A 26,544-nucleotide genomic window follows, 5' to 3' on the forward strand; every position below is an offset into this window, starting at 1 on the left:
CCACGGGGATTTAATAAAATAAGTATTAGAATCACAGTCTTCCCTAATTATTTGGACAGTCAAAATTTAGATTTGAGGAAACAAGAACTATTGAAAATAAAGACTGGAACAAAGAAAACAAGGGTGATCACTAATCGAATATGCAATTGATGGAATCGCTAGGACTATAGGTCCACCTAACCAATGTAATGAATATTGACGGGTCCAATTATCCAAGACTAATTGTTATTCCCATAAGCTGAGATTTTCACAAATTTATTTAATATTCTCTCTTGAGATATACTAAACCTATGCCCATCAGGTAACCCTTCGATCTCTTGAGTAAAGCTCTCAAGATGGAAGTGCATTAAGTCTAAGAAAACCATTAAATTCAGATGAATCATGTATATATATCTCTATATACCATTCAATTCACACTATGAATTATTCTGTCAATTATGTGAATTCCTCTCTCAATTCATTCACATAACCCAAATCAATTAAGAGGTGGCCAAGCTCTTAATTGCATTAAGCACAATAATTCATAGACTATATGGAAATCACAATCTTGGATAAATCAAGAAGATAAAAATATATTCATTAACATGGTTAGGCTTTCCATAGCCCTAGCAAGAAACAAATTAGTTCATAATGGAAGAATTAAAACAAACAAAGGGAAAGAAAGAACTCTTGAATTCGCCCATGGTGCTGAGATCTCCTCTTCTTCAAGTTTCTTGAATTCTTGAACCCTTCTTGACTGATTGCTCCTTGCTTCTTGATTTAGATCAGAAGTTGAATGATTGAATGAGTCAGTGATTCAGTGATACCTAAAGCTGGTCCGTGCCCTCCTTTATATAGATTAAAGGGGAGGGGGTGGTCTCCTACTTTCTCTTGAAGTTGATCTTTACAAGAAATAGAAAGTCCTATCCTAATTCTAATCCTATCTCTTTATCTCTTGAACTCAATCCTTTTATCACTCTAAGATTACATCAACAATTTAAATCCAGAAGGATTCTTCTTAGTTTCTTGTTCTTGGATTCGTAATAGACCGCCTCTGCGAATTGGGCTTCAGCCAGGCTTTTCTGCGAATTGGGCTTCTTAGTTTCTTGTTTCTCGACTTCTTGTCTGAACTCCTTGAACTTTTCAAAGGATTTAGACTTCTGTCTCATTAGGTACACATAAGATTGGGCCTTCCTATGAATTTGCCGCGACTTCGGGCCCGGAATTGACTTCGATGCAGGCCGAATCTGTGAAAGCCCAAAACATGAAAGTTGTGGTTTTTTCTCTTATATTTCCAATGGATCTTGAATCAGCCCATTCGGAATTCGGAAACGCGAGTTAGGCCCTGATCACTGAACGATGTCAAAACTATGAAATTTGTCTTTCTTTGCTATCGATGCCTTCTTTCATACCCTGGACCAAAATACAAGAGATATGAGTCCAATTAGATGCTAATTTAGTATAAAAGACAGAATAATTGGGGATAAAAATATGATAAATTCTACTATCATCACTGGTAAAGGATGGTCTTTTGGATTTTCTAATCATAGAAAATCTTCCCACTTGTGAGCCTTGCCTCCGAGGCAAGATGACAAAACGGCCATTTAACGGTAAGCCTGAAAGATGTATAGGCACAATTAACCTTATACATACCGATGTATGTGGTCCCCTGAGTGTTAGGACTCATAACCAAAACATGTATTTCATCACCTTCACCAATGATTACTCACGATATGGTTACGTGTACCTAATGAGACAGAAGTCTAAATCCTTTGAAAAGTTCAAGGAGTTCAGACAAGAAGTCGAGAAACAGTTAGGGAGAGAAATTAAGGCCCTTCGATCGGATCGAGGTGGCGAGTATCTCTTTGACGAATTCACGGACAACTTGAAGGCCAACGGGATAATATCGCAGTTGCCTCCTCCTGCAACACCGCAGCTTAATGGTGTTTCAGAGAGGAGGAATAGAACATTGTTAGACATGGTCCGGTCACTTCTCACACGCTCGGAATTGCCCACATCCTTTTGGGGATATGCGTTAGAGACTGCAATCTACGTGCTGAATCGGGTTCCAACTAAATCGATTCCGAAAACTCCATACGAACTATGGACCAGAAAGAAACCGAGTGTCAGACACTTGAAGATTTGGGGTTGTCCTGCACACGTTAAAAAAATGAGGGCGGACAAGTTGGAATACAAGACCAGCCATTGCCTATTTGTAGGCTACCCAAAGGATTCAGCGGGTTATCTTTTCTATGACCCAAGTGAGTAGAAAGTGTTATGCATTCGAAATGCCCAGTTCTTAGCGACTGATTACATCCTGGACACCCATCATCAGGAAATAGTTCTTGATAAGGAGAGCTCAGGACCAGTGAGAGATGTCCCGCAGGTTCCAGGTAGTGACCAACGTAGAAAATCCACCCGGGTATCCAAGCCACCGGTCCGTTATGGTTATGACCAGGATAGTTACCTGGTGGAAGCCTTGACTAGTGAGGAGGATCCTGTGACTTACGCGGAAGCTATGTTGGACATAGATTCCCAAAAGTGGGTGGAGGCCATGAGAGCTGAGATGGACTCGATGGAGGCCAATGGAGTCTGGACTCTAGTAGATCCGCCCTTCGGGGTAAAAGCAATTGGTTGCAAATGGATCTATAAGAGGAAGAAGGGCCCCAATGGCAAGATTGAGACCTACAAAGCTCGTTTGGTGGCGAAAGAGTATACTTAGAAAGAAGGCATCGACTATGAGGAAACCTTTTCACCCGTAGCCATGCTTAAATCCATTAGGATCCTGCTAGTTGTACTAGCATACCATGACTACGAGATTTGGCAAATGGATGTCAAAACTGCGTTCCTAAATGGAGATCTTAGTGAAGATATCTACATGCAGCAGCCACAAGGCTTCATTGTTGATGGTCAGGAACACATGGTATGTAAACTTAATAGATCCATATATGGACTTAAGCAAGCTTCTAGGAGTTGGAACATCCGTTTTGACTACCGTCAAATCGTTTGACTTTGAGCAGAATCCGGATGAGCCCTGTGTTTACAGGAAGTCTAGTGGGGATAAGGTCACCTTCTTGGTGTTGTATGTGGATGATATCCTACTCATTGGGAATGATGTAGGAATGTTGACTTCGGTCAAGGTATGGCTTTCGCAGCAATTCTCCATGAAAGATCTTGGAGAAGCTTCCTATTTCTAGGAGTTGGAACATCCGTTTTGACTCTACCGTCAAATCGTTTGACTTTGAGCAGAATCCGGATGAGCCTTGTGTTTACGGGAAGTCTAATGGGGATAAGGTCACCTTCTTGGTGTTGTATGTGGATGATATCCTACTCATTGGGAATGATGTAGGAATGTTGACTTCGGTCAAGGTATGGCTTTCGCAGCAATTCTCCATGAAAGATCTTGGAAAAGTTTCCTATATATTGGGTCTTCGACTCTATAGAGATAGGTCGAAGAGAATAATTGGATTATCCAAGCTGATTACATTGACAAAATTGTCCAAAGTTACAACATGGAGAACTCCAAGAAAGGAAACATTCCTTTCAGGCATAGAGTCACTCTCTCCAAGAAGATGTCTCCCAAGACTTCTGAGGAGATTGAGGGCATGAAAGACGTTCCCTATGCCTCAGCCATAGGGAGCATCATGTATGCCATGCTATGCACTCGCCCTAACATTGCTCAGGCGGTGAGTGTCGTAAGCAGGTTCCAGGCCAACCCAGGGCAGGAGCATTCGACTGTTGTGAAGAACATACTCAAATACCTTCGAAGGACAAAAGAGTTTTGTCCGGTATTCGATGGTAGTTCATTATAAATTATGGGGTGTACTGATGCCGATTTCCAGTCAGATCTAGATGATACAAAGTCTACATCTGGGTATGTTTACACGATAGGATCGTGTGCTGTTTGCTAGAAAAGCAGCAAACAGGGGTCCACAGCAAACTCCACAACCGAAGCCGAGTACATTGCCGCAAGTGAAGCTGCCAAGGAAGAAGTGTGGATGAAGAAGTTCGTTCATGAATTAGGAGTGGTTCCGTCCAGTACATCACCCATCCTGTTGTTGTGTGACAACAATGGAGCGATCGCCCAGGCTAAGGAGCCTCGGGCCCACTCGAAGTCAAAGCACATTGAGAGGAAGTACCATGTACTGTGGGAGATCGTTGGTAGAGGGGACATCCTGATTCAGAAGGTAGTGTCAGCGGATAATGTAGCAGACCCATTAACTAAGCCACTCACACAGAAGGTGTTTGAGAAACACGTGGGAGCTGTTAGGGTGAGACCCAAGGCACACACAGTGTAGGATTACTTGAACCCTTGAACCGGACCAGATTTCTAGAATTGCCCTGGACCTTGGAGATTGATGGGCAAAACTGGAAAGTTACACCTGACCCCTAGACCCGATTATGGTACTACACTAGGTGTCGGATTGGGCTGTCTTTGATATGCCAATCAGTGAGATCCATAGCGGGGGTCAAAACCTGGGTATGTTGGGATAGTCTGAGAATTCATCTGAGTGGGTGATCATGGTGACAGGATCAGCCCCTTTGTCGGACAAAGGTAATGATCGGGGATGCACTCTCTCTGATGGAAACCAAACTGCCAGCAGTTGATTTCAATTGTTGGAATTTTGTTTTGCAAAATTTATATATATGATATATACTTACATATGGTTTCAAAATGTTTGCAAATGGCTTTAATTCCCAGGATTCATGTGAGTAGAGAGTGCAACACTATTCCTTGCAGCCGAGGGAGAGGTCCTCTCTTGTCGGGCAGTGCTTGATCATTATGGGTTGAGAGGTTGAGTGTAATGCCATTTAGGATAATACCTGATGGGCTAATCTTGCATCTGCCCGCAGTCCCTGGGATTTTATAAGATGGCTTGGCCCAAGGACCACATAGTGTAAGTGTTGGGCCCATAGGGTTCATGTGATGGGCTCAAGGGGTTCACTGGGCTTTCCAATGAATTCGGCTAGGCCTTGTAATAGAGGCTGGGCCGAACCCATGTGGCTAATGTATAGATCAATGCTTGGGTCCCACGCCATACAAAGAAGCCCAACTGGGCAGCAGTTTGGAAGACTATTGAGCACTTAATACATATTGGGCCTAAAGCCCATTTCGATCTACATTGATTTGATCAGTCACTTAAGGGGGCGGATCTGATATTAGATTAAGCCCAAAAGCTTATCTAATTTGCAGATAAGATTAAGAGGAGTCTTTATCCAAATATTGATTTGGATAAGGGCAACTCCTAATATGATTAGGAGGTTTTCTTAGTTACTAAGAAAGAGAAAAAAAAAACCCTAATTTTGAATTACTTGAATTCGAACCCTAGGTGTTTTCAGCAGACAACCCTGCATTCTTGAGATAGGATCTCAGATAACCCTAGAGATGAAAATAGCAGTTCGCCACCTTCTTCTTTAGCATTCTCCTCTAGCAGCCGCCGCCACCTTTTTCTGCCAGTTCGAGTTCTCGGTTAGAGAAGATCAAGAAAGGTTCTTGATTGTTCGTGTGGTGCTCACAGTCTTCCATCGAGTTCTTCAGAAGAACCTGGTTCGTGGGACGAACACTGTTGGTTCGGCTCCATCATCACTGTGTCATCTTTAGTGGGAGCTGATCTTGGGATCTTCTTTGGGCGTGAACACCAACTTTGGGAGACACTACTTCTCTGGATCTGGTATAATCCCTCCCTTCACTTTTGGTTCAAATCTGGTTTGGTTTGGTTCAAGTAGGATCCTTGAGTCTAAAATCAAGGAATACGATTCCCAGTTGGAAAGAAGGTAGGAAGTTTTTGAAATTCGCCCACCCATTCCGCAACAGTTTTGGCATCCATACGATGGGTCCTACCATTCCTTTCACCTGCCCACTCGACAGACTGTACCCATGTCTCTCGACAGATGGTGGCATGCTTGTCCTCCCGGGACGTGTCACCCATCCAATTGGGTAGTACCCTGCAGTGATCACCTGCGCAGCCCTGGCAGATAACGACTGCGACAGAAGCCCAGTGGCGGTTATGCCCGATTTGACAAGAACGCCTATATAAGAGCTCCCTAGTTGAAGGGAAGCTCTCTCTCGAACATCTGAGATCCTATCTGGAATTTACTTGCTCTCGAGCTAATTTTGAGAATTCAGTGATCCAGCGCGACCTACACTCTTAGCCTCTTTACACTCTTACTTTCTTCCCTAGCGTACTAACTTAAGTTTCGGAGTATTCCTGCCGGGCAAATCCCCCAGGGATCCTGCACCTTCTTCTTCTCAGGTGCCCTCCATTGCCAGTTAGGAACCAGTCAGCAGCCAGATAGGAGTGCTTGGATCGTGCCGCATCACTTATAATCTAATTCATTTGTCTATCTAATATGCTTAAGCGCATAACCCCTGGCTCCTATTTATAATAGTGAAATAATTAGAAGGATGGTAATATATGCATGTGGTGAAGTTTGTTATGTATGAGTTCATGCACAAAATCTGTAATGTATTGTGCAAAGAGCATATGTCCCGATTTTTGAAAAGAGGGAGCATATAGCTATGCGCTAAATGAACTATCAAAGTAAGGGAGAAATGGAGGAAGGGGTAATATAATATACGGGTATTTGCTAAAATTAGATCTTGAGACAATGGGTCAACGGATATAATTCTCTCTTAGAGGTTAGAAGGCTATTACATGTGAGAAGAGGCTTAATTTTCTCATCTGAAAAATGTATACCTATTGGGATGTGAAAGAAATAAGAACCATAGAAGCTTTTTTAATATATATTTATATATATATATATAACAATTGAGCCCTTTTAGCCCTCAGGAATCCAGCCAATGTTGTTACCTAGGCGTGCAGTTTGAGGAAAAGAACAAACATCAAGAACTTCTTTTCAGCTATAAAGGAACAAAATGGTATTAAACAAATATTCTTAAATGCTATGTTTCAAAATGATCATTCTTCATATAATAGAGTTATAGAAATCAAATGATTCCAACAATTTTCCACTAGAATAAATAAGTAAATGTTTCTCACAAAAAAAAATATATATATATCAAACATTAGCAGCTAATGATCCAAACTGACGATTTTATGCACACATAACTGTGAAGCTGTCAAGGGGCGAAACAAAGGTGTGAGATAAAATCCATTCTGCATTCTGAATTTAGTAATAATTTCTTAGCCATCCATCACCTGCAAGGCACATGGAGGACCTTGCTGACCTATCTCATTGAGGGTTTATAGGGTTTATTTTCCAAATGAGAGTCATCCAGTAATTCAATTTAAAGGGGTTGAGTAATTGGGGAAGATATAGGAAATGAGGAAAAGCAATAACTCAAATAATTAATAATAATAAATATAATAATGATGATGATGATGACGATGATTCAGCAATTCCAGTTACAAAGGGCACAAGGTAAGGAGACATCACAAGTAATAATATAGACAACATTTATTCCTCATAATTAATCCCAATCCACAAATAGAGCTTGCTAGAATCAGAAAGGAGCTCATTCTAGAACTAACACAATGGATTATGACAAAATAATTTATATTTTTTTTAAATAAACTGGATTGTCGTTGAACCAAACCTTGTTTGCTTTTTGATTCCCAAATTCAGCAATTCTAGTTTAATTATGTTTTAAAGCACGGAGTTGAAGTATGGAATTGTAGGTGTATGACTCAACCATTAAGAGGAAAGAAATGCGTAAACAGTAAATTTCTTGATGATCAATAAAACATTTATCTAGGTGGATTTGTTGAAGGGTTTTATGTTGCATAACTTCAAAAGGTTCAAATCCTTTTTGTTAAGTCAAAGATTCACAACTTAATCCTATCCAATTTTCATTTTTTTTTAGTAAATCCCATCTAATTTTTAATGAAGGGGTACCCAGGAATGAAATGAACATCTTATGTATGGGGGAATTATGATAAGAACAACTACATTAACTATGATAACACCAGCTATGAACTATAAATGGAAAATTCAATATGAAAAATAAAGTATAATGTAGTCATGGATATAAATGAGGTAATACAGGTGAAGCAACTTGTAGAACCATACTTACAACAGAATGAAATTTTGGAACCAACAGAGAGAGGGATGTGAAGGATGCAACACAAAACGATGCAAAATCTATGACTACTTTGTTATTCTGATATGGTAGAAAAACATAAATCTAAGGCCCTGAGTTATGACCGGCTAGCCATATTCACTAAACACAATACAAAGTTTAGGACATTGGAATGACACATGCAAACTCTATTCTAGCAGAACGATGTAGATCCTTCATTATAGTCCTTGTCTTTGGAAATGAACATCTTATGTATGGGGGAATTATGATAAGAACAACTACATTAACTATGATAACACCAGCTATGAACTATAAATGGAAAATTCAATATGAAAAATAAAGTATAATGTAGTCATGGATATAAATGAGGTAATACAGGTGAAGCAACTTGTAGAACCATACTTACAACAGAATGAAATTTTGGAACCAACAGAGAGAGGGATGTGAAGGATGCAACACAAAACGATGCAAAATCTATGACTACTTTGTTATTCTGATATGGTAGAAAAACATAAATCTAAGGCCCTGAGTTATGACCGGCTAGCCATATTCACTAAACACAATACAAAGTTTAGGACATTGGAATGACACATGCAAACTCTATTCTAGCAGAACGATGTAGATCCTTCATTATAGTCCTTGTCTTTGGAAATGAACATCTTATGTATGGGGGAATTATGATAAGAACAACTACATTAACTATGATAACACCAGCTATGAACTATAAATGGAAAATTCAATATGAAAAATAAAGTATAATGTAGTCATGGATATAAATGAGGTAATACAGGTGAAGCAACTTGTAGAACCATACTTACAACAGAATGAAATTTTGGAACCAACAGAGAGAGGGATGTGAAGGATGCAACACAAAACGATGCAAAATCTATGACTACTTTGTTATTCTGATATGGTAGAAAAACATAAATCTAAGGCCCTGAGTTATGACCGGCTAGCCATATTCACTAAACACAATACAAAGTTTAGGACATTGGAATGACACATGCAAACTCTATTCTAGCAGAACGATGTAGATCCTTCATTATAGTCCTTGTCTTTGCAAGTATGATGTAAATGCGATGAAGAATTTGGAAATCCATTCCAAGGGTAATAAAATTCAAAAAACACATTTGACATAAAACCATCAAACAAGACATAAGTTTAACAAGAAAGACATCAAATATCTAGTAAGAGTCACTATAAGTAAAGCCCACAACAAGATTAAAAATCAGCAATTAACCCATGATTTATTTTTATTTGGTGAAATTCCAAAGGATTAAGGTAAGTCCCAATATTAGAAGGACCAATGTCAAATTAGCAGAAGGCCCATATGTGAGATTGCCGAGCTAGATAGATTAAAGCAAATCAAGAGGTCAATAGTCAGCGTTTGAGGGTGGATAGATAGACTCCTATTGTCAAAATTAATGGGTTTCATAAAGTTCCAAAGAGTGTTTGCTTTCTTCAGTCTCATAAAAAAAATGAGTCATGAGATGAACTGCCCTTCATTCAATTGGTTTCATCCCAACAATCATGATAATATAGATATTTAACTAAGGCGTTTAGGGATTAGAATGAAATATACTAATCGAGTACTAATCGGAGTGGCAAACCATTTTTTTAGTTTACAACACACATCGATACTAGCTCGTCCATAGGCTATCATAAATTGTATCTTCCCGAAACTTAGCAATAATTAGGTGGTGAGTACAGAGTTTAGAGTTTAACTTGACATTCAATTGAAGAAAAGAAGGTCCTCTCTTTCCAAGGGAGCAGTTCTGGGATATGCTTAATCGGTTTGCTACTAATAATGGCTTTTGGCTTTTAACCTCCTTCTCGATCATCCACTCTCACTGATTTTATTTCACTAATTACAAGGTTGAACCAATAGGCTAATCGCTAGTATTATTCAAACATATTCCTAATTTAACTTAGTGTAAAAACTAATTAATTTGTTGCAATAAATTTCTAACAAAACTTACAAAGAGTACAGGGGAGAGTTTATGGTTAACGAGGCTTAAGATGTGAATATTAAAACTATGGCAGAAGAGACTAATGTTTCTAGGACTGTCATAAAAGAAACCCAAATACAACATCGTTTTATAGAAGTCGGCAAAAACAATTGGATCCCATAATTCTGATCTCTCCTTTATATATATATATATATATATATTACTTATTTTAAAATTTTTCTTTTTTCTAATCACAAGCAGCAATTCTAGCTAGTGAGATTCATAAATCCGTGAGATCAAACTCTAAACCTATGGTAAATTTCTTGTTTTTGTTATTATTTTCTTCTTTTCTTCTAAAACTGATTTCGGGCTAAGAACCTAAAACTTAATAAGAGTTAATCTCAAGAAACTAGACTTGACAAGAAAAACAAAAACAACTCCTACTCAGACAAAGTGGTGGCTGAATAATTTGAGATTTTTGACAAAAAGGGGCAAAAAGATTGTAAGAAACTACCTCAAATCGGCAAGGAAAGGAAAGCAACAAAGGGGATCCTGATGTCGTTCTTGAGTTTTTCAATCTTCGATTCAAATCGGAAAGGAAAGCAGCAAAGGTCTTCTCAATAACGGGGGTCTTTCCCCTTTTTCTTTCGGCCAACGGTGATTTGTGTCTTTTTCTCGAAACACCTTCCCTAAATGTCACTACTGAGTTTTTCAATCTTCAATCTTTATTCCCACTATGATATAGGTATCAAGAATTTATAATCCAAAAAGCCAAACCACGGTATCAGTGATTAGGAGAATTTTGGTGACGCTATTCTCTTGGAGGTCGGAGACAATAAAAAATTCTATTATAAGTACCATGGCTAATATAATCGTTGTGGACTTTGAACGGTTGGCCAAGTCACCAAAGGTTTGGAGAGACGTTGGGGAAGAGAGGGGAAGAGAGGGGAGAAGGGAGAGATCTCCTTGAGAAACCCTAGGGTTAGAGCTATGTGGTAGTGTCTCTTCTAGGAGGAGGGTTGTCCCTCCTTTTATAAAGGGGATCCTTATGTTATTAGGAAAAGATCGCAGAAGAGACTGTTATTTATTAGGAAAGGGGATCTTTATCCTCATGTCAGATATCAAGCGGATTCCATTATGGTTTTGTCATGTGTTTAGCTAGACTCTTCTAGGGATAGAGTTTTCTTTCCCTAAGGATTCCCGCATTGCATATGTAGGCTACACCCCTTCATGGGTTCTCTTGCTTTCACATGTTGGGACTTCCAATCAATTGACGTGTTCAAATGTCTCCATAAGTCATCTTTGGAACTTTTCATCATGGAAAGCTGCGACTGTATGGAGCATAGTTGCTTGTGAATATATATTGTCGGCTTTGGCTTTATTCATTGTTTATCACGGTGTGAACTGCTATTTTATGCTCATCGTAGGGCTCTAGTGGTGTATTGGGTGTGTTACAGGCTTGTGGTGTCATTTTATACTCATCTTAAGTTTCGGATAGTACTCTATGCTCGTTACGGATCCCGGTAGCATTCTATGCTTATCGTAGATCTTGGATGGTGTTTTATGCTCATCGCAAGTTTGTAAGCCTTGTATTGCCTCTGTGGAGTATTTTCATGCTATTACAGAGGTTTGTTGGTCATTCTGGTACTCTGGGCATTGTCCGTAATCTTACTTTATAGTTTCAATTGTAAATTCCATGAAGATGAATTACATGTACTTACAACTTGAAGTCCAATTACTATAGCAAGAAATTAAAAGGCATCCAATAATTTTCACACAGTTCGAGCTATATACCATCATCGAAAACAACTAAATTAAGGGGAACTGAACTTGCCTGGGAGAGTCTTTAAGCAAGTAAGGTTGCTGAAAAGCATACATATAGCCATGGAGAATAACCAAATGCATGCTTGAGGTGAAGAAGTTTCAGAAAAAACATCGAGGATATTCAGCAACGTATTGGCGTTGGGGAAGACATTCTCAAATGTTTAAAGCAGCAACCAGCCAGCTACGAGTGGTCAACACATGCCTGAGTAATCCAGCTTCTAATGAATTATCAGTTCGGATTGTCCTAACTATTTGTTTAACTTCAATTAGGCTTGCTATTTCAGATTGTCCTAACATATTGGCGTTGCTCGCTGTTAACTTCAATTAGGCATGCTATTTCATGCTGCACTTAGTTGAAGTAAGATTGCATTATCATCATTTTCAGTTGCTAATCATACTATCTCTTTAAATATTTACCTAACTTCAATCTCTAGCATCACCATATAGTCCATTGGCAGCTTAGTAGTTAAGTAGAATTAGCATTTGAAACAAGAATAATGCTTTTGTAGATTAATTTCTTTTTGCATTTCATATTACACATGCACTCTCAATAGGATTGTCTTTTTTCCACTTAAAATGAAAATCAGTCCATTAATTCTCTTTGCACCCATTTTAGAATCATTCATTATTATTTCACTCTATTATGTCATTGCACCATTTAGATTCGTGTTTAGGTATTCTACTCTTGTAGTTAAATTCCTATGATGGGGACCATTATTTTAATGTGAAATTTCAAAGGTTCTCAGCCCCACCATCTTAATTATTTTTAATCGATTGGTTAGTACGTCATTTATCGCTTAGTTGCATATTTTAGTTTCCTTTCATTTCTTTGTATGGTTAGTCTTCATCCAAATCAAAATCAGATTCATCTTAGCTCCCTAGGTAAAATTTTTTGATAGGAGGAGCCGAGTAGGTCCCAATAGTTGTTACATGCTAGCCCCATGTTTTTCATAATCAAGTCAAAGTAATTTCTCCCTTATATATCAAGGACAAGTCTCAACCAATTTTCTTTTCTAGGTGTAACTCATTTTATTCGTTAAAAATTCATGCTTCATTTAATTTTGTTAATTTTTTTATTTAGTCTTAACTTGCTAATGCTTTCTTGCTTTGTTGCTCAATTAAATAGTTAGAATTTTAGCATTTGATTATTCTCTTAATAATTTAGTGAATGTGTGTTATTTTCGGTAAAATAATTAAAATCATCCTTGGAACATTGGTAAAGTAAAGGCTGGTTTAATCGGGTACCTAACACCTTTCTAGATCGTACATTGGTCCCTGGACCCAGAGAATTTCATATCCATTGAGCAATGAGTTACCAAGAAAATAAATCGCTTTTCTCGAAAAATATCGGGTTTTCTTAAATTCCTATTTCCCAAAAAAATTAGGTAGCAATTCTAACTCCATATCCATATTCCGTCCTCCCTCCGGGTCGAATAGCCACACTTATATTACATTATTTTTTAAACAATGTTTGCAGAAGGTTTTAATCTCAGGATTCATCTGAACAAAGGGTGTGATACTACATTTTGTAGTCAAGGAAGATATTCTTCCTTATAAGCATTGTTTTGATCATTTAGGGTTAAGAGGTTAAAATAAGAGACAATTCATTATAGGGCTTATAACTGCATGGGTTTTATCTCATATCAGTTCATTATCCTTAGCCTTCATAAGGTGGTTGAAACCAATGATCACTTAGACTTATGTGTCGGGCAAAATTGAACCCGACTTGATTGGGTCAGGAGTTCACTGTTTTTGTATAGTGAATTCGGCCTATCTCTTTCTAGACATAGGCTGAACCCATATACACTTATGTGAGACCTTTGTATGGCTCCCACACCATACAATATTCAGGTATAAAAAACATTACAACACCTATATATGTGAATCACTAAAGGAAATGGGCCAAAGCCCATTACTAGTAAGACTAGCTAATGAAGTCAAGTTGTCATGTGATATGAATCAAATATGGGTATAAAAATAGGTATGAAACTCCATTATATTAGTGTGATTATGTCTTGATCCAAATCAGATTTGAATCAAGACTAGTAAACTACCACTTTGTGAACTATAATTTATGAACTTCATATTAAGTATGCTCAGTTTAAATTTGGATTTCAAATTTGATCCCATACAGTACATGTTGAAACCAAAAAAAAAAATCTGATTTTCAAATACCGAGAAATTAATTCACATGTTAAAAGAATTTTTCTTTTATAAATTCGCCTAGCAACCCTAATTGGTCTGGCCACAATAAATTAGAATTCGAGCACATCTGGACCATCTCCCGGATTTATAAATTTTTCCCCACATCACAATGAAGCCGCAAGTCCGGATTTATATGCTGTCGTTCAAGGGGAGATGTTTCAAATTAATGCAGGGAGCACGGCCGCATTGAGCTGCAGGGTTAGTCATTAGTGCGGTGAGCATTAAATGGTGAGGAGATCCGAATTCCCAAAAACGCCATGTTTTTACACTGCTGTATGAGATAGGGTTCACATTGCAGCCAATCCAATTTGATTTTAATATTAAAATCATCTTGAAGTACACCCCAAAGGTCGTTAGTCGTTGTAATCAACAATTCTGATTTCCTGTTGTACTAGAACTTCAACAAATAGTTAATGAGACATCAGGAAATATTCACATGGTTTGAATCATTTAATTGAAATAATGACCCAAAGCAGGTAATAGCCATTACTTAATCACAATATTCAAATATATAGTACAAGTGGAACAGTGTGATAGGTGGGGGAATGAATCAAAATGTTTTGGGTAGTGAATCATATATAGGCGGAGGTGTGTGTAATAAAATTGTAAAATTAATATAAGAGATTCTGAATATAAACCTCGACTGAAGTTTTAGCAATCATAATAACTTCCCTTAACAAAAACTTCTCCTGTAGTTTCACAAAAAAATGCAATAATCTCCCATCCATCGTTGTTCTAGTAATGGAGAATTCAATGTTACGAAATTATCCGTACAATTTATTTGGGCATTTTTTAAATATAGTTCAAAATTCCAGATTTACCCTTTAAGACGTCATTAGACCTAACATTTATACTTTTTCAATTTAATTTTAGGAAATTTTTTACTAAAAATGAAAAGTTCTTTTGGGAGTGATTTAGTAAATTTTTATAAGGTAAAATGGGTATTTTTAAAAAACTAATGCATTAGGCAAACCTTTCCATCCAAGACAATAACAAAAGGGAGGTAATTGCAGGTTTTGTTTTTAATATTATAGGGGAAGATTTTGTGAAAGTGAAATTTGAGAGGAGGTTTTTATGATCATGGTTTTCAAAACCAGACCAGACCGGACGGTCAGACTGGAAAAACTGGGAACCGGTCACCTGACCTAATTGGTTCTGTTTTCCCCCAAAACCGTTTTTTTCCCCAAAACCGTTGATTTTGGTCAGTAAACCGTTGAACTGGCCAGTTAATCGTTCGAACCGTTCGAACGGTTTTGACCGTTTTTCAATTTTTTTATTTTTTTGTCAGAACTGGCCCACCGTTCGACCCGAACTGTTGACCCATTCGAACCGGTAACCGGACCCCTGATTGGTTCGGTTTTACAAACCATGTTTATGATTGTCAAAAACCTTAGAGGAGGTATTTTGTATTCCTATTCAATATTTCAAAATTGCATGGGTTGTTTATTTAATAAATGCTACCACATAGGCACCACTTTAGCAACTCCCCTCTCATGCTCTTCTGTCCGCATTGAGAATAGCAAAAGGTGACTTCAGTTTCTGTGCATGCCTACCGTTCAAGGTAGTTGTTTTTTAAAGCTTCCCCCAACGGTTAGGCATTTTTTCACTGTTATGCTGATGTGGTGCCTAGTTGTCATAGACGGTTGTAATTATTACCTTTCTCGGTATTACAAGTAAATAAAGTACAAACGTTGAATAAAAAACGTAAATGAAACAGAAGAAAAACAACCTTCTGAAATAAACAGATTGTTTAAAAAGGTGCAAAAAAGTGATAGAGAACAACAAAAACAGAGAATCAAGAAGAGTAGAGAAGAGGAAGAAGAAGGTGGCGGCAATAAGGGTTCAAAGAGAGATTTTCGAATCTAATCTCCTCTTACACCCTAATTCCTTTTCATTAACTTAAATTTTAGTAATTTACAAAGAGGCCCTTAACTGGGTGAATAATTTAAAAAAGACATAACATAAGAAAAGCCCATGTTGAGGCAAAGAACATAAAGAAAAGAAATAAGAAAACATCTATGGGTCATTCGGCCCATCTTCTTTACACTCCCCCTCAAGATGAGCATAGATGTCAATCATGCCAAGCTTGCCATTATCGTGCTGAAGTTTAGCCATGGGGATGCCCTTGGTAAGGAAATTAGCTAATTGTCTTTCCAAAGAGATAAATGGTAGACAAACTTCTCCAGAAGCCACTCTTTCTTGAATAAAATGTCTGTCAACTTCAATATATTTGGTTCTATCATGTTACATCGGATTGTGAGCAATGTTGATGGCAGTCTAATTATCACAAGATAACATTAATGGCTTATCATACTCAATGCCCAGTTCCTCCATTAAGGATCGAAGCCATAGTAGCTCAGAAATTCCATGAGTCATGGCTCTGTATTCAGCTTTGTCTAAAGATTTGGCAACAACTAATTGTTTCATGCTTCTACAAGAAACAATATTACCTACTACCAAGCTACAGTACCTAGAAGTTAATCTTCTATCGTCAATGTTTTCGGCCCAATCAGCATTTGTGTTAGCCTCCAGTTTCATATGACCATGCTTAGCAAATAGAATTCTCTTTCCAAGAGAACCCTTTAAATAACATAAAATTCATTCTGCTACTGCCATGTGAGTGTCCACAGGAGCATGCATGAACTGACTAATGTAGCTGACAACATATGCAATGTTTGGCCGAGTCATGCACAAATAGAGCAGCTTCCCAAGTAACCTCTAGAAGACTTTTATCTTTCAACAATACTCCATCTGAGGTAGAAAGTTTATAACTCATATTAATAGGAGTAGCAACTAGTCTAGCACCCATCTTCCCTGTTTCAGTGAGCAAGTCAAGCACATACATTCGTTGAGAGATAAGGATCCCATCCTTAGATCGAGAAACTTCTATGCTAAGAAAATATCTCAATTCCCCCAAATCTTTGATCTCAAACTCTGTATGAAGGAAAGATTTAAGATCATTAATCCTTGTTACATCATTACCAATCACAACTATATCATCAACATAAACAATAAGATATATTGCCAAAGAGCCTCTCTTCTTCACAAAGAGGGTATCATCAGACTAAGTCTGTATATAGCCAAAGTTAACAAGGGCAGCCCTAAACCTTTCAAACCATGGCCTAAGTGACTGTTTAAGTCCATAAAGAGATTTCTTCAACTTACATACTTTTCCCTCCATATCTGTGTCATACATCCCCAGAGGAAGAGACATATAGACCTCCTCATGTAACTCTCCATTCAGGAATGCATTTTTCACATCAAGCTGATAAAGTGGCTAATCTAAATTTGCAGCCAGAGATAGTAGAACCTTCACAGAGGTCATCTTTGCAACAAGAGCAAAGGTCTCCAAATAGTCAATCCCATATGTCTATGTATAACCTTTTGCAACTAGCCTAGCTTTGTACCTTTCAATGGTGTCATTAGCATGATATTTGATGGTGAAAACTCACTTAAAGCCAACTGGTTCCTCCCTTCAAGCAAATCAACCACTTCCCAAGTGTTATTCTTATGTAAGACATCAATTTTCGTTCTTATAGCATCCCTCCACTTTGGAATAGTAAGAGCTTTTAACACTGACTTGGGTATTGGGTTAGAAGCAATAGAAGAAAGATAGCCAAAATATAAAGGAGAGAGCAAACTAAAAAAAAGGTGTTTGGAAATGCAATGTGCAGTACACTTCCTTTTACCTTTCCTGATAGCAATAGGGAAATCAAGGTTTGGGAATGATGGATCTAAAGGGACTGTATCAATACCTGTTGTCTCTTCTATGATTGGAAGTGTAAGAGGTTCATGTGGTGTAAAGGAAAATATTTGCCCACTTCTAGTTATTTGCCACTGGTATAACCTAGGATTAAAAAGAGAACGAGGAGGTAACGAAGGAGGAATAGGAATATTGAAATGAGAATGACATGACTATTACTCCCTTTATTCATTTGAAGTAGAAGGATGCTCAAAAGAAGACTCAACTAGGAAAGGAAGGGGGAGAGCAAACAAATGTGACAAATTCTCTCCCTTTGGACAATGCCTCTCCTGAGAAGGATCATAGAAAGAAGAAGACTCATCAAAGGTGACATCCATTGAGACATAACGAGTTCCAGACTTTGGATTAAAACAACAATAACCCTTTTCTGTGGAGGCATAACCAAGGAAAATGCACTTGTAGGCCTTTGGTTCAAATTTGTCTCTAGGTACTTGGAATGTGTACATAATAAGTGTAGCTAAAGACACAAAGTGGAATAAGAAAAAGGTCCTTGCCCGGATAGAGAAGACTGAAAGGAGACTTAAAACTCAACACTCTGGATGGAATACGGTTGATTAGGTAGGTTGTAGTGAGGACAACATCCCCCAAAAATCTTGTAGGAACATTTGAGGCAAACAGGATACTTCTTGCAACTTCAATAATATGCCGGTTTTTCTTTTCAGCAACTTCATTCTGTTTTGGAGTCCTAACACAAGAACTTTGATGAATAACCCCCAAATCAGTGAGATAACAGGTTAGGTTTTTCTCAAAATATTCTTTTGCATTGTCAGATTTGAAAATTTTGATTCTAGTATCAGATTGGGTTAGAACAAATTCATGGAACTGCCTCACAAGTCCGGAAACTTCATCACAGGACTTCATAAAAAATATCCAAGTATGTCGTGAAAAATAATCAATGAACAAGATAAAATATTTGTAGCCACCCATAAAGGGTAAGTGGTAAGGCCCCCACACATCAGAGTGCACAATATGGAATGGAGAAGAATATCTTTTATTATTCAAAGGGTAACTGTTTCTACAATGTTTTGACAACTCACAAGACTCACAATGAAGACTAGACAAATTAATTCCCTTAAATAGTTCTGGGAATAAATGACTCAATGCAGTAAAAGAAAGATGACCTAAACGAAAATAACATAACATGACATGACTAACAGACTCTAAAGATCTAGATCCAAAGGCAACTTTCCCAGGTTGTCCTTGGCTCTGTCCAGGAGTATCCAACAGATATATTCCATTCATTTTATAGCCACTCCTAATAACTTTCCGAGACTCCATATCCAGAAAAACACAATAGGAAGGAAAAATGGTTACACTGCAATTTAAATACTTAGTTAGGCTGCTTACAGAAAATTTGTATTTAGTTTGGGTACATGAAGAGTAGAAGGAAGTAACAGAGAGTTTGTAGCCTTGATGATTCCCTTGCTAGAGATAGGAGCAAGAAATCCATCGGTTAGGGTGATTTTATCACGACCAGGAAGCAAATTATAAGAAATAAGCAAGGTGGAAAGACTGGTCGTATAGTTAGAAGCACCAAAATCAATAATCCAAGGGATCCTACGATTACCGGAGATAGTTGCATGATTGGCAGAAGCCCGTATACCTGAATGAGCAAATGCAAAAGATGTTGAATTTCCTGTAGGGTTGGAAGAAGAGGCAACACTCTCTAGGTGACTGGTCATCCTTCCATACTTCTCATACTCTGCCTTCATAACTGCTAACTATTCACTAGCAGTCCTCTCTTCGGTTAGGCAACTGTCATTATCTAGAGCAGTAGCAATATTGGCACTTCCTGTCTTCATATTATCAGTATTCTTTTGGAAACGAAGGGAAAGAAGCTCAGATGTAGTTTCCAGCACTTGTCTTTTGTATGCTTTGGTTTCTTACAGTACTCACAAATAACTTCCTTCTTACCTAAACCACTTGGACTTCCTGTAGTTCTCTTAGGTTTCACCCCATGTTAGCAAAGTGGTCATTTAGACCAGCCCCTTGAACCTGAACTAGTTTCCTGCTTTCTTCACTACTTACCAAGGCATAGGCCTGACACAATGAAACACTATCCTTGGATAAGATGTTCTATTTTGTGAATTCATACTCGGGATTTTGCCCCGTCAAAAATTCAAATACCTTATTTCTCTCAACTAGTTTTCTATAGGTTTCAGCATCATTACTACATTCCCAAGCAATAGTTTCCATCAAGTCAATTTCTTGCCAAAGGGATTTCAGCATTGAGAAATAAACAGCCAAAGGTCTCTCCCCCTGCCTTAAATTTTTCACATCATTCCTTAGCTTGTATGCCCTGGCTACATTCAGTTTCTGAGAATAGGTTTCAACAACACTGTCACACTTTTCCTTTGTTGAATTCATCCATAAATAGTGTTGTTTGATTTGAGGTTGCATTGAATTTACTAACCATCCGATTACAGTGTAATTTTCTTCCATCCATTTTTCATAGGATGGATCATCTTTCGATGGAGCCTTCTACCTCCCAGAGATATACCCCCACTTGCCTTTATTGTAGACATGAATTTTTACTATTGTGACCATGCCAGATAATTTGTTCCATCTAGCTTGACTGTGGTCACAACCAATAGAGAGTCAACAAAGGCCCTCGGAAATTGTCTGGATTCAGCAACATGCTTGTTTTCAACTTCCGAAGGATCCATCTTCTTAAAACACTCCCAAAATAACTTTTAACAACTTCAATTAACAATCAATAAAGAAGGGAAAAAATGTGTGTTGTGAATCAACCTCTATGCAGCCGTACTTGTTAACTGCGTCACACCCGAAACCCAGGAGAAACAAAAAAAACTAACCGCACCTTGTAAACTTCATAGAACACCAAGCAACTTGAATCAATCTTCAAGATGAAGTACAAGAAGTCTTTCAATCACTGAGTGCCAAGGTCAAACTGCCTATGGGGCCCGTAAGCATATTTGTCCACTTAATTAGGGTTTCGGGCAACACACTTGATACTATCAAAGTGACGACAAGGATAGCCTCCTTCTCTCCAAAAAACCACTAACAACTGGGCTGAAAAAAATTTTTGTTAATTATTCATTCAATTTGGTTCTCCATACACACTATGTATGGGAAGAAAGAGGAGAAAAGAGAGAAAAGAAGAGCCCGTTCTGATACCAAGAAGAAAAACAACCTTTTGCAATAAACGAACTGTTTAAAAAGGTGCAAAAAAGTGATAGAGCACAGCAGAAACAGAGAATCAAGAAGAACAAAGAGGAAGAAGAAGGTGGCGGCAATTAAGGACTCAAAGAGAGATTTTCAAATCTAATCTCCTCTTATACCCTAATTCCTTTTCTTTAACTTAATTTCAGTAATTTTCAGAGAGGCCCTTAACTGGGCGAATAATTTAAAAAAAGACATAACATAAGAAAGGCCCATATTGAGGCCCATTACAGCAAAGAACGTAAAGAAAAGAAATAAGAAAATAGTTTATGGGCCATTCGGCCCATATTCTCTATAGAAACCAAACACTAAATATGCACGAAGATTGCATTACGCCACACTTTTCTCTAAACGTTGTGTGGCTACTGCAATAGAATTAATCACACAGTGGCGGTGATGAAGGGATGGGATATCCATCACATGGACGCCTAAGTCTTGCGGAATGGACTGGGCGAATTTCAAAAAAAATTTCTCCCATCTTTGCAGGGAATCGAATTCCCTATTTTAGAAAACAAATTTTCAACGATCAATCTTGAACCATGAACCAAATCAGATCTGAACCAAGAGGAGTAGGAGGGAGGATGTACCTGATATGGAGAAACAATATCTCCCAATGGAGGTGTTCACACCCAAGGAAGGATCCAAAATCTGCTCCCACTAAAGATGGCGTAGTGCAGGATGGAGCAGAATCAGCAATGTTCTTCCAAAAGAACTTGACCCTTCGCAAGAATTAACTAGATGGCTGGTGAGTACAGCTCCAACCAATCTTTTCGCAAAATATTGGAATCAAGATCAGATCTTGATTTCTCCCAAGAATTGAAGATCGAATTGAAGGTGATGGCGGCGGCAGGAAGGAGGCAGCAAGAGAGAATTCGCAGGGTGCACAAATCTCTCTTCTTGTGATTTTTAGTTCTGAAGAGAATTGAACATCAATCACTAACTGTTGCCGCCCCTTTCTCCTTTCATAATCTTAAAGGGATCAGCTCCTAATCCCATTAGGAGTTGCTAATCCAAATCAGATTTGGATTAGAAGTCCATTTAAGTGATAAGAGATAACCCTTATCTTATCTGCAGATCAGATCAGCCATCTTCTAATCTAATTAGGAGGCTTCGAGATCTAAATCTCATTTAGATCTTGGATAGGGTCTAGGCCCAATCCTATCACCTGATCCATCTCAGAATTTGCCCCTTTTAATTGACTGGTCAAATCAGCCCAGTTCGAAATGGGCTTAAGGCCCATTAAAGGTTATGTACTCACTTAGTCTTTCAAACTGCTGCCCAGTTGGGCTTCCTTGTATGGCGTGGGACCCAAAAATTGATCTACACATCAGCCACATGGGTTCAGCCTAGCCTTTGTTACAAGGCCTGGCCGAATACACTGTTATGGATAGTGCACCCCCTGAAACCCATCTTATGGGCTCTATGGGCCCAACACTTACCCTAAGTGGTCCCTGGGCCAAGCTACCTTGTAACACCCAGGGACTGTGGGCAGATGCAAGATTAGCCCATCAGGTATTATCCTCAATGGTTTTACACTTAACCTCTCAGCCCATAATGATCAAACACTACCCGACAAGGGAGGACCTCTCCCTCGACTACAAGGAACAGTATTGCACTCTCCGCTTACATGGATCCCGGGAATTAAAACCTTTTGCAAATCATTTCGAAACCATAACATATATATATATATATATATATATATATATCTTTATATATAAATATATTTTGCAAAACAAAATCTCAACAATTGAAATCGGCTGCCAGCAGTCTTGGTTTCCATCAGAGAGAGTGCATCCCCGATCATTACCTTTGTCCGACAAAGGGGCTGTTCCTGTCACTATGATCACCCACTCAGATGAATTCTCGAACTATCCCAACATACCCAGGTTTTGACCCCTGCTAAGGATCTCACTGATTGGTACATCGAAGACAGCCCAATCCAACACCTAGTGCAGTATCATAATCGAGTCTAGGGGTCAGGTGTAAATTTCCAGTTTTGCCCATCCATCTCCAAGGTCCAGGGCAATACTGGAAATCTGGTCCGGTTCAGAGGTTCTATTAATCCTACACTGCATGTGCTTCGGGTCTCACTCTGGTAGCTAAGACAAGCCACCCCAACAGTTGGCCGCACATCAGTGTTAGCTTTGGCAGGATAAATCTCCCCAGACTTATCCAATGGCTGTGAACATTCTAAACTAACACAAGTCTCATTAAGTGTCCAGTTTAAGGGTATTACACAGAAACACACCACAAGAACATGAATCAAATGAGTACTTTATTCATTTACAATAAATTCATAATGTACATAATTTTGATTGAAGCTAAGGGCATACAATTGTCTAACAGCTCCCACTTGCACTTAGGTCCAATCTGGTATAAGCCGGAGTCCCATACTTTCTATGTGTTTCTCAAACACTTTCTGTGTCAGTGGCTTAGTCAATGGGTCTACCACATTCTCCGCTGATGCTACCTCTTAATATCATCCTCCCGTAGGTCCAGTGTTGTCATACAACAGTGGAATGGGTGATGTGCTGAATTCCAAATTCAGGAATGAACACCTTCATTCATAAGGCAGCCTCACTTATGGCAATGCACTCAGCTTGGGTTGTGGACTGTTAATTTGCTACTCAGGACCCCTGTTTGCTGACATTCAGGAAACAGCACACGATTCTATTGTGAAAACATATCCAGATGTAGACTTTGTATCATCCAGATCCGACTGGAAATCCGCATCTGTATACCCTTGGATCTGTAGTGAACTACCATCGAATACCAAACAAAACTCTTTTGTCCTTCGAAGGTACTTAAGTATGCATTTCACAGCAGTCCAATGCTCCTGCCCAGGGTTGGCCTGGAATCTGCTTACTACACTCACTGCCTGGACGATGTCAGGACGAGTACACAGCATGGCATACATGATGCTCCCTATGGCTGAGGCATAGGGAACGTCTTTCATGCTCTCGATCTCCTCAGAGGTCTTTGGAGACATCTTCTTGGAGAGATTGACTCCATGCCTGAAAGGAACATTTCCTTTCTTGGAGTTTTCCATGCTGTATCTCTTGACTATTTTGTCAATATAAGCAGATTGGGATAATCCTATTATCTGCTTCGATCTATCTCTATAGAGTCGAAGACCCAGTATATAGGAGGCTTCTTCAAAGTCTTTCATGGAGAATTGCTGTGATAGCCATACTTTTATCATAGTTAACATTCCTACATCATTCCCAATGAGCAGAATGTCATCTACATACAGAACCAGAAACGTAACCTTGTCGCCACTGGTCTTGCTGTAAACATAGGGTTCATCCGGATTTTGCTCAAAATCAAACCTTTTGACCGTAGAGTCAAATCGGATGTTCCAACTTCTAGAAGCTTGCTTGAGTCCATATATGGATCTATTCAACTTACAGACCATGTGTTCCTGACCCGCAGCTACAAAACCTTGCGGTTGCTGCATATAGATATCTTCAGTAAGATCTCCATTCAAGAACGCAGTTTTGACATCCATCTGCCAAATTTCATAGTCATAGTAAGCTGCTACAGCTAGCAGGATCCTAATGGATTTAAGCATGGCCACGGGCGAAAAGGTTTCCTCATAATCGATGCCTTCTTTCTGAGTGTATCCTTTCACTACCAGACGAGCTTTATAGGTTTCAACCCTGCCATCGGGGCCCTTCTTCCTCTTGTAGATCCATTTGCAACCAATTGCTTTTACCCTGGAGGGCAGATCCACTAGAGTGCAGACTCCATTGGTCTCCATTGAGTCCATCTCAGCTTTCATGGTATCTACCCATTTAAGGGAGTCTATGTCCAACATAGTTTCCATATAAGTTACGAGATCCTCTTCACTAGTCAAGGTTTCGACCAGGTAACTATCCTGATTGTAACCAAAACGGACCGGTGGCCTGGACACCCGGGTAGATCTTCTAGGTTGGTCGCTACCTGGAACTTGTGGGACACCTCCCACTCCATCTGGGCTCTCCTCATCAAGAACAATTTCCCGACGAAGATTGTCCAAGATGTAGTCATTTTCCAAGAATTGCGCATTCCAACTGTAGAACACCTTCTGCTCACTTGGATCATAGAATAGGTAGCCCACTGAGCCCTTTGGGTAGCCTACGAATAGGCAACGACTGGTCTTGGATTCCAATTTGTCCGGATTAGTTCTTTTAACGTGAGCCAGACAACCCCAAATCTTCAAGTGTCATACACTTGGTTTCTTTCCGGTCCAAAGCTCATAGGGAGTCTTAGGAACCGATTTGGTTGGAACCCGGTTCGGCTATGTTAGTTTCTAGAGAAGGATGTAGAACATAGAGATTGTTCTCCAGTTCCCCATATGCGATGAATTTATTGTTTCTTTTAATAGTAATCGTATTACTGAAAAAGACAGAATATCCATCCGCACACAGTTTTGAGACAGAAATCAAATTTCTTCTTAGATTTTGCACAAAAAGACAATCTTTAAGTACAATATTTCCTTCTCTAAATTTTAATTCTACGGTGTCTATTGCTGTAGATGCAACGCTTGCAGAAGTCCCCAAGTAGAGCATCACTTCTCCATCATTCAGCCTTTTGCTTACCTTGAACCCCTATAGTGAGTTACACGCATGAGTTGAAGCCCCGGAGTCAATACACCAGGATGCAAAAGCCACCAATAAGTTAGTTTCTATGACACAAGATTCGAAATTACCTTTCTTGGATTCCAAGTACTGAGGACAGTTCCTCTTCCAGTGGCCGGTTTGTTTGCAGAAGTGACATGCATCTGTTGTCCTGTCCTTTTCTGCTTCTTGGGCTTGGTAGTCTTCTTCTGAGGCTTCTTTGCCTTCCTCTTTTTCTTGCCCGCTTTGTTAGCTTCAACAAGCATCACCACAGGCTCATCCTTCATAAGTAAGTCCTCGGCCCTTTGCAACATATTGCTCAGGTCTTGGACGCTGACATTCAGCTTGTTCATTTTTGTAGTTTAATATGAACCCATTGAAGGAAGAGGGCAAGGAGTTCAGAATGACATCTACTTGAGTGCCAAGATCTAGCCTGGATCCAAGGGCTTCCAGCTCGTTAATGTATCCAATCATCCGAAGACAATGGTCGTGAACTTTCTGCCCCTTGGACATCTGAGCGGTCATGAACATTTTGAAGACCTTCTGCCGAGTAGAATGGTTCTGCTCTTCGTACATTGTTTTCAGACTGTCCAATATGTCCTTAGCGAGTTCGATCTGATCGAACTGCCTCTGTATTGAGTTGTCCAAAGAAGCAATGACATAGCAGCGGGCTAGGGAGTTTTTATCCTCCCAATCTTGGAATTCTCTCCTATGGGCTTCAGAAGCCCTATCACCCGGACGTTCCGGGGCAGGAGACTTGACTACCTTGTCCAATTTTTCAGATGTTAAAACCAGCATTCTCTAAAGGCCTTCCATCATTAGCATGAGGATGGGTCCTTCAGTAATGAGGAAACGCACCAGAAAATGGGCTATCCATTAGCTGTTGGGCTTGTCTAAGTGTTTCATAAGATGATAGGGGCATTATAGACCGATGTGGGAGGGGCTTCACCAGAAAATGGGAACTCTCTCACGGTACCTTGGCGTTCACGAATATGATGGGTG

This window comes from Nelumbo nucifera, chromosome 8 (genome assembly GCF_055504915.1).
Source record: "Nelumbo nucifera cultivar China Antique chromosome 8, China Antique-T2T, whole genome shotgun sequence".
Classification (NCBI taxonomy): domain Eukaryota; kingdom Viridiplantae; phylum Streptophyta; class Magnoliopsida; order Proteales; family Nelumbonaceae; genus Nelumbo; species Nelumbo nucifera.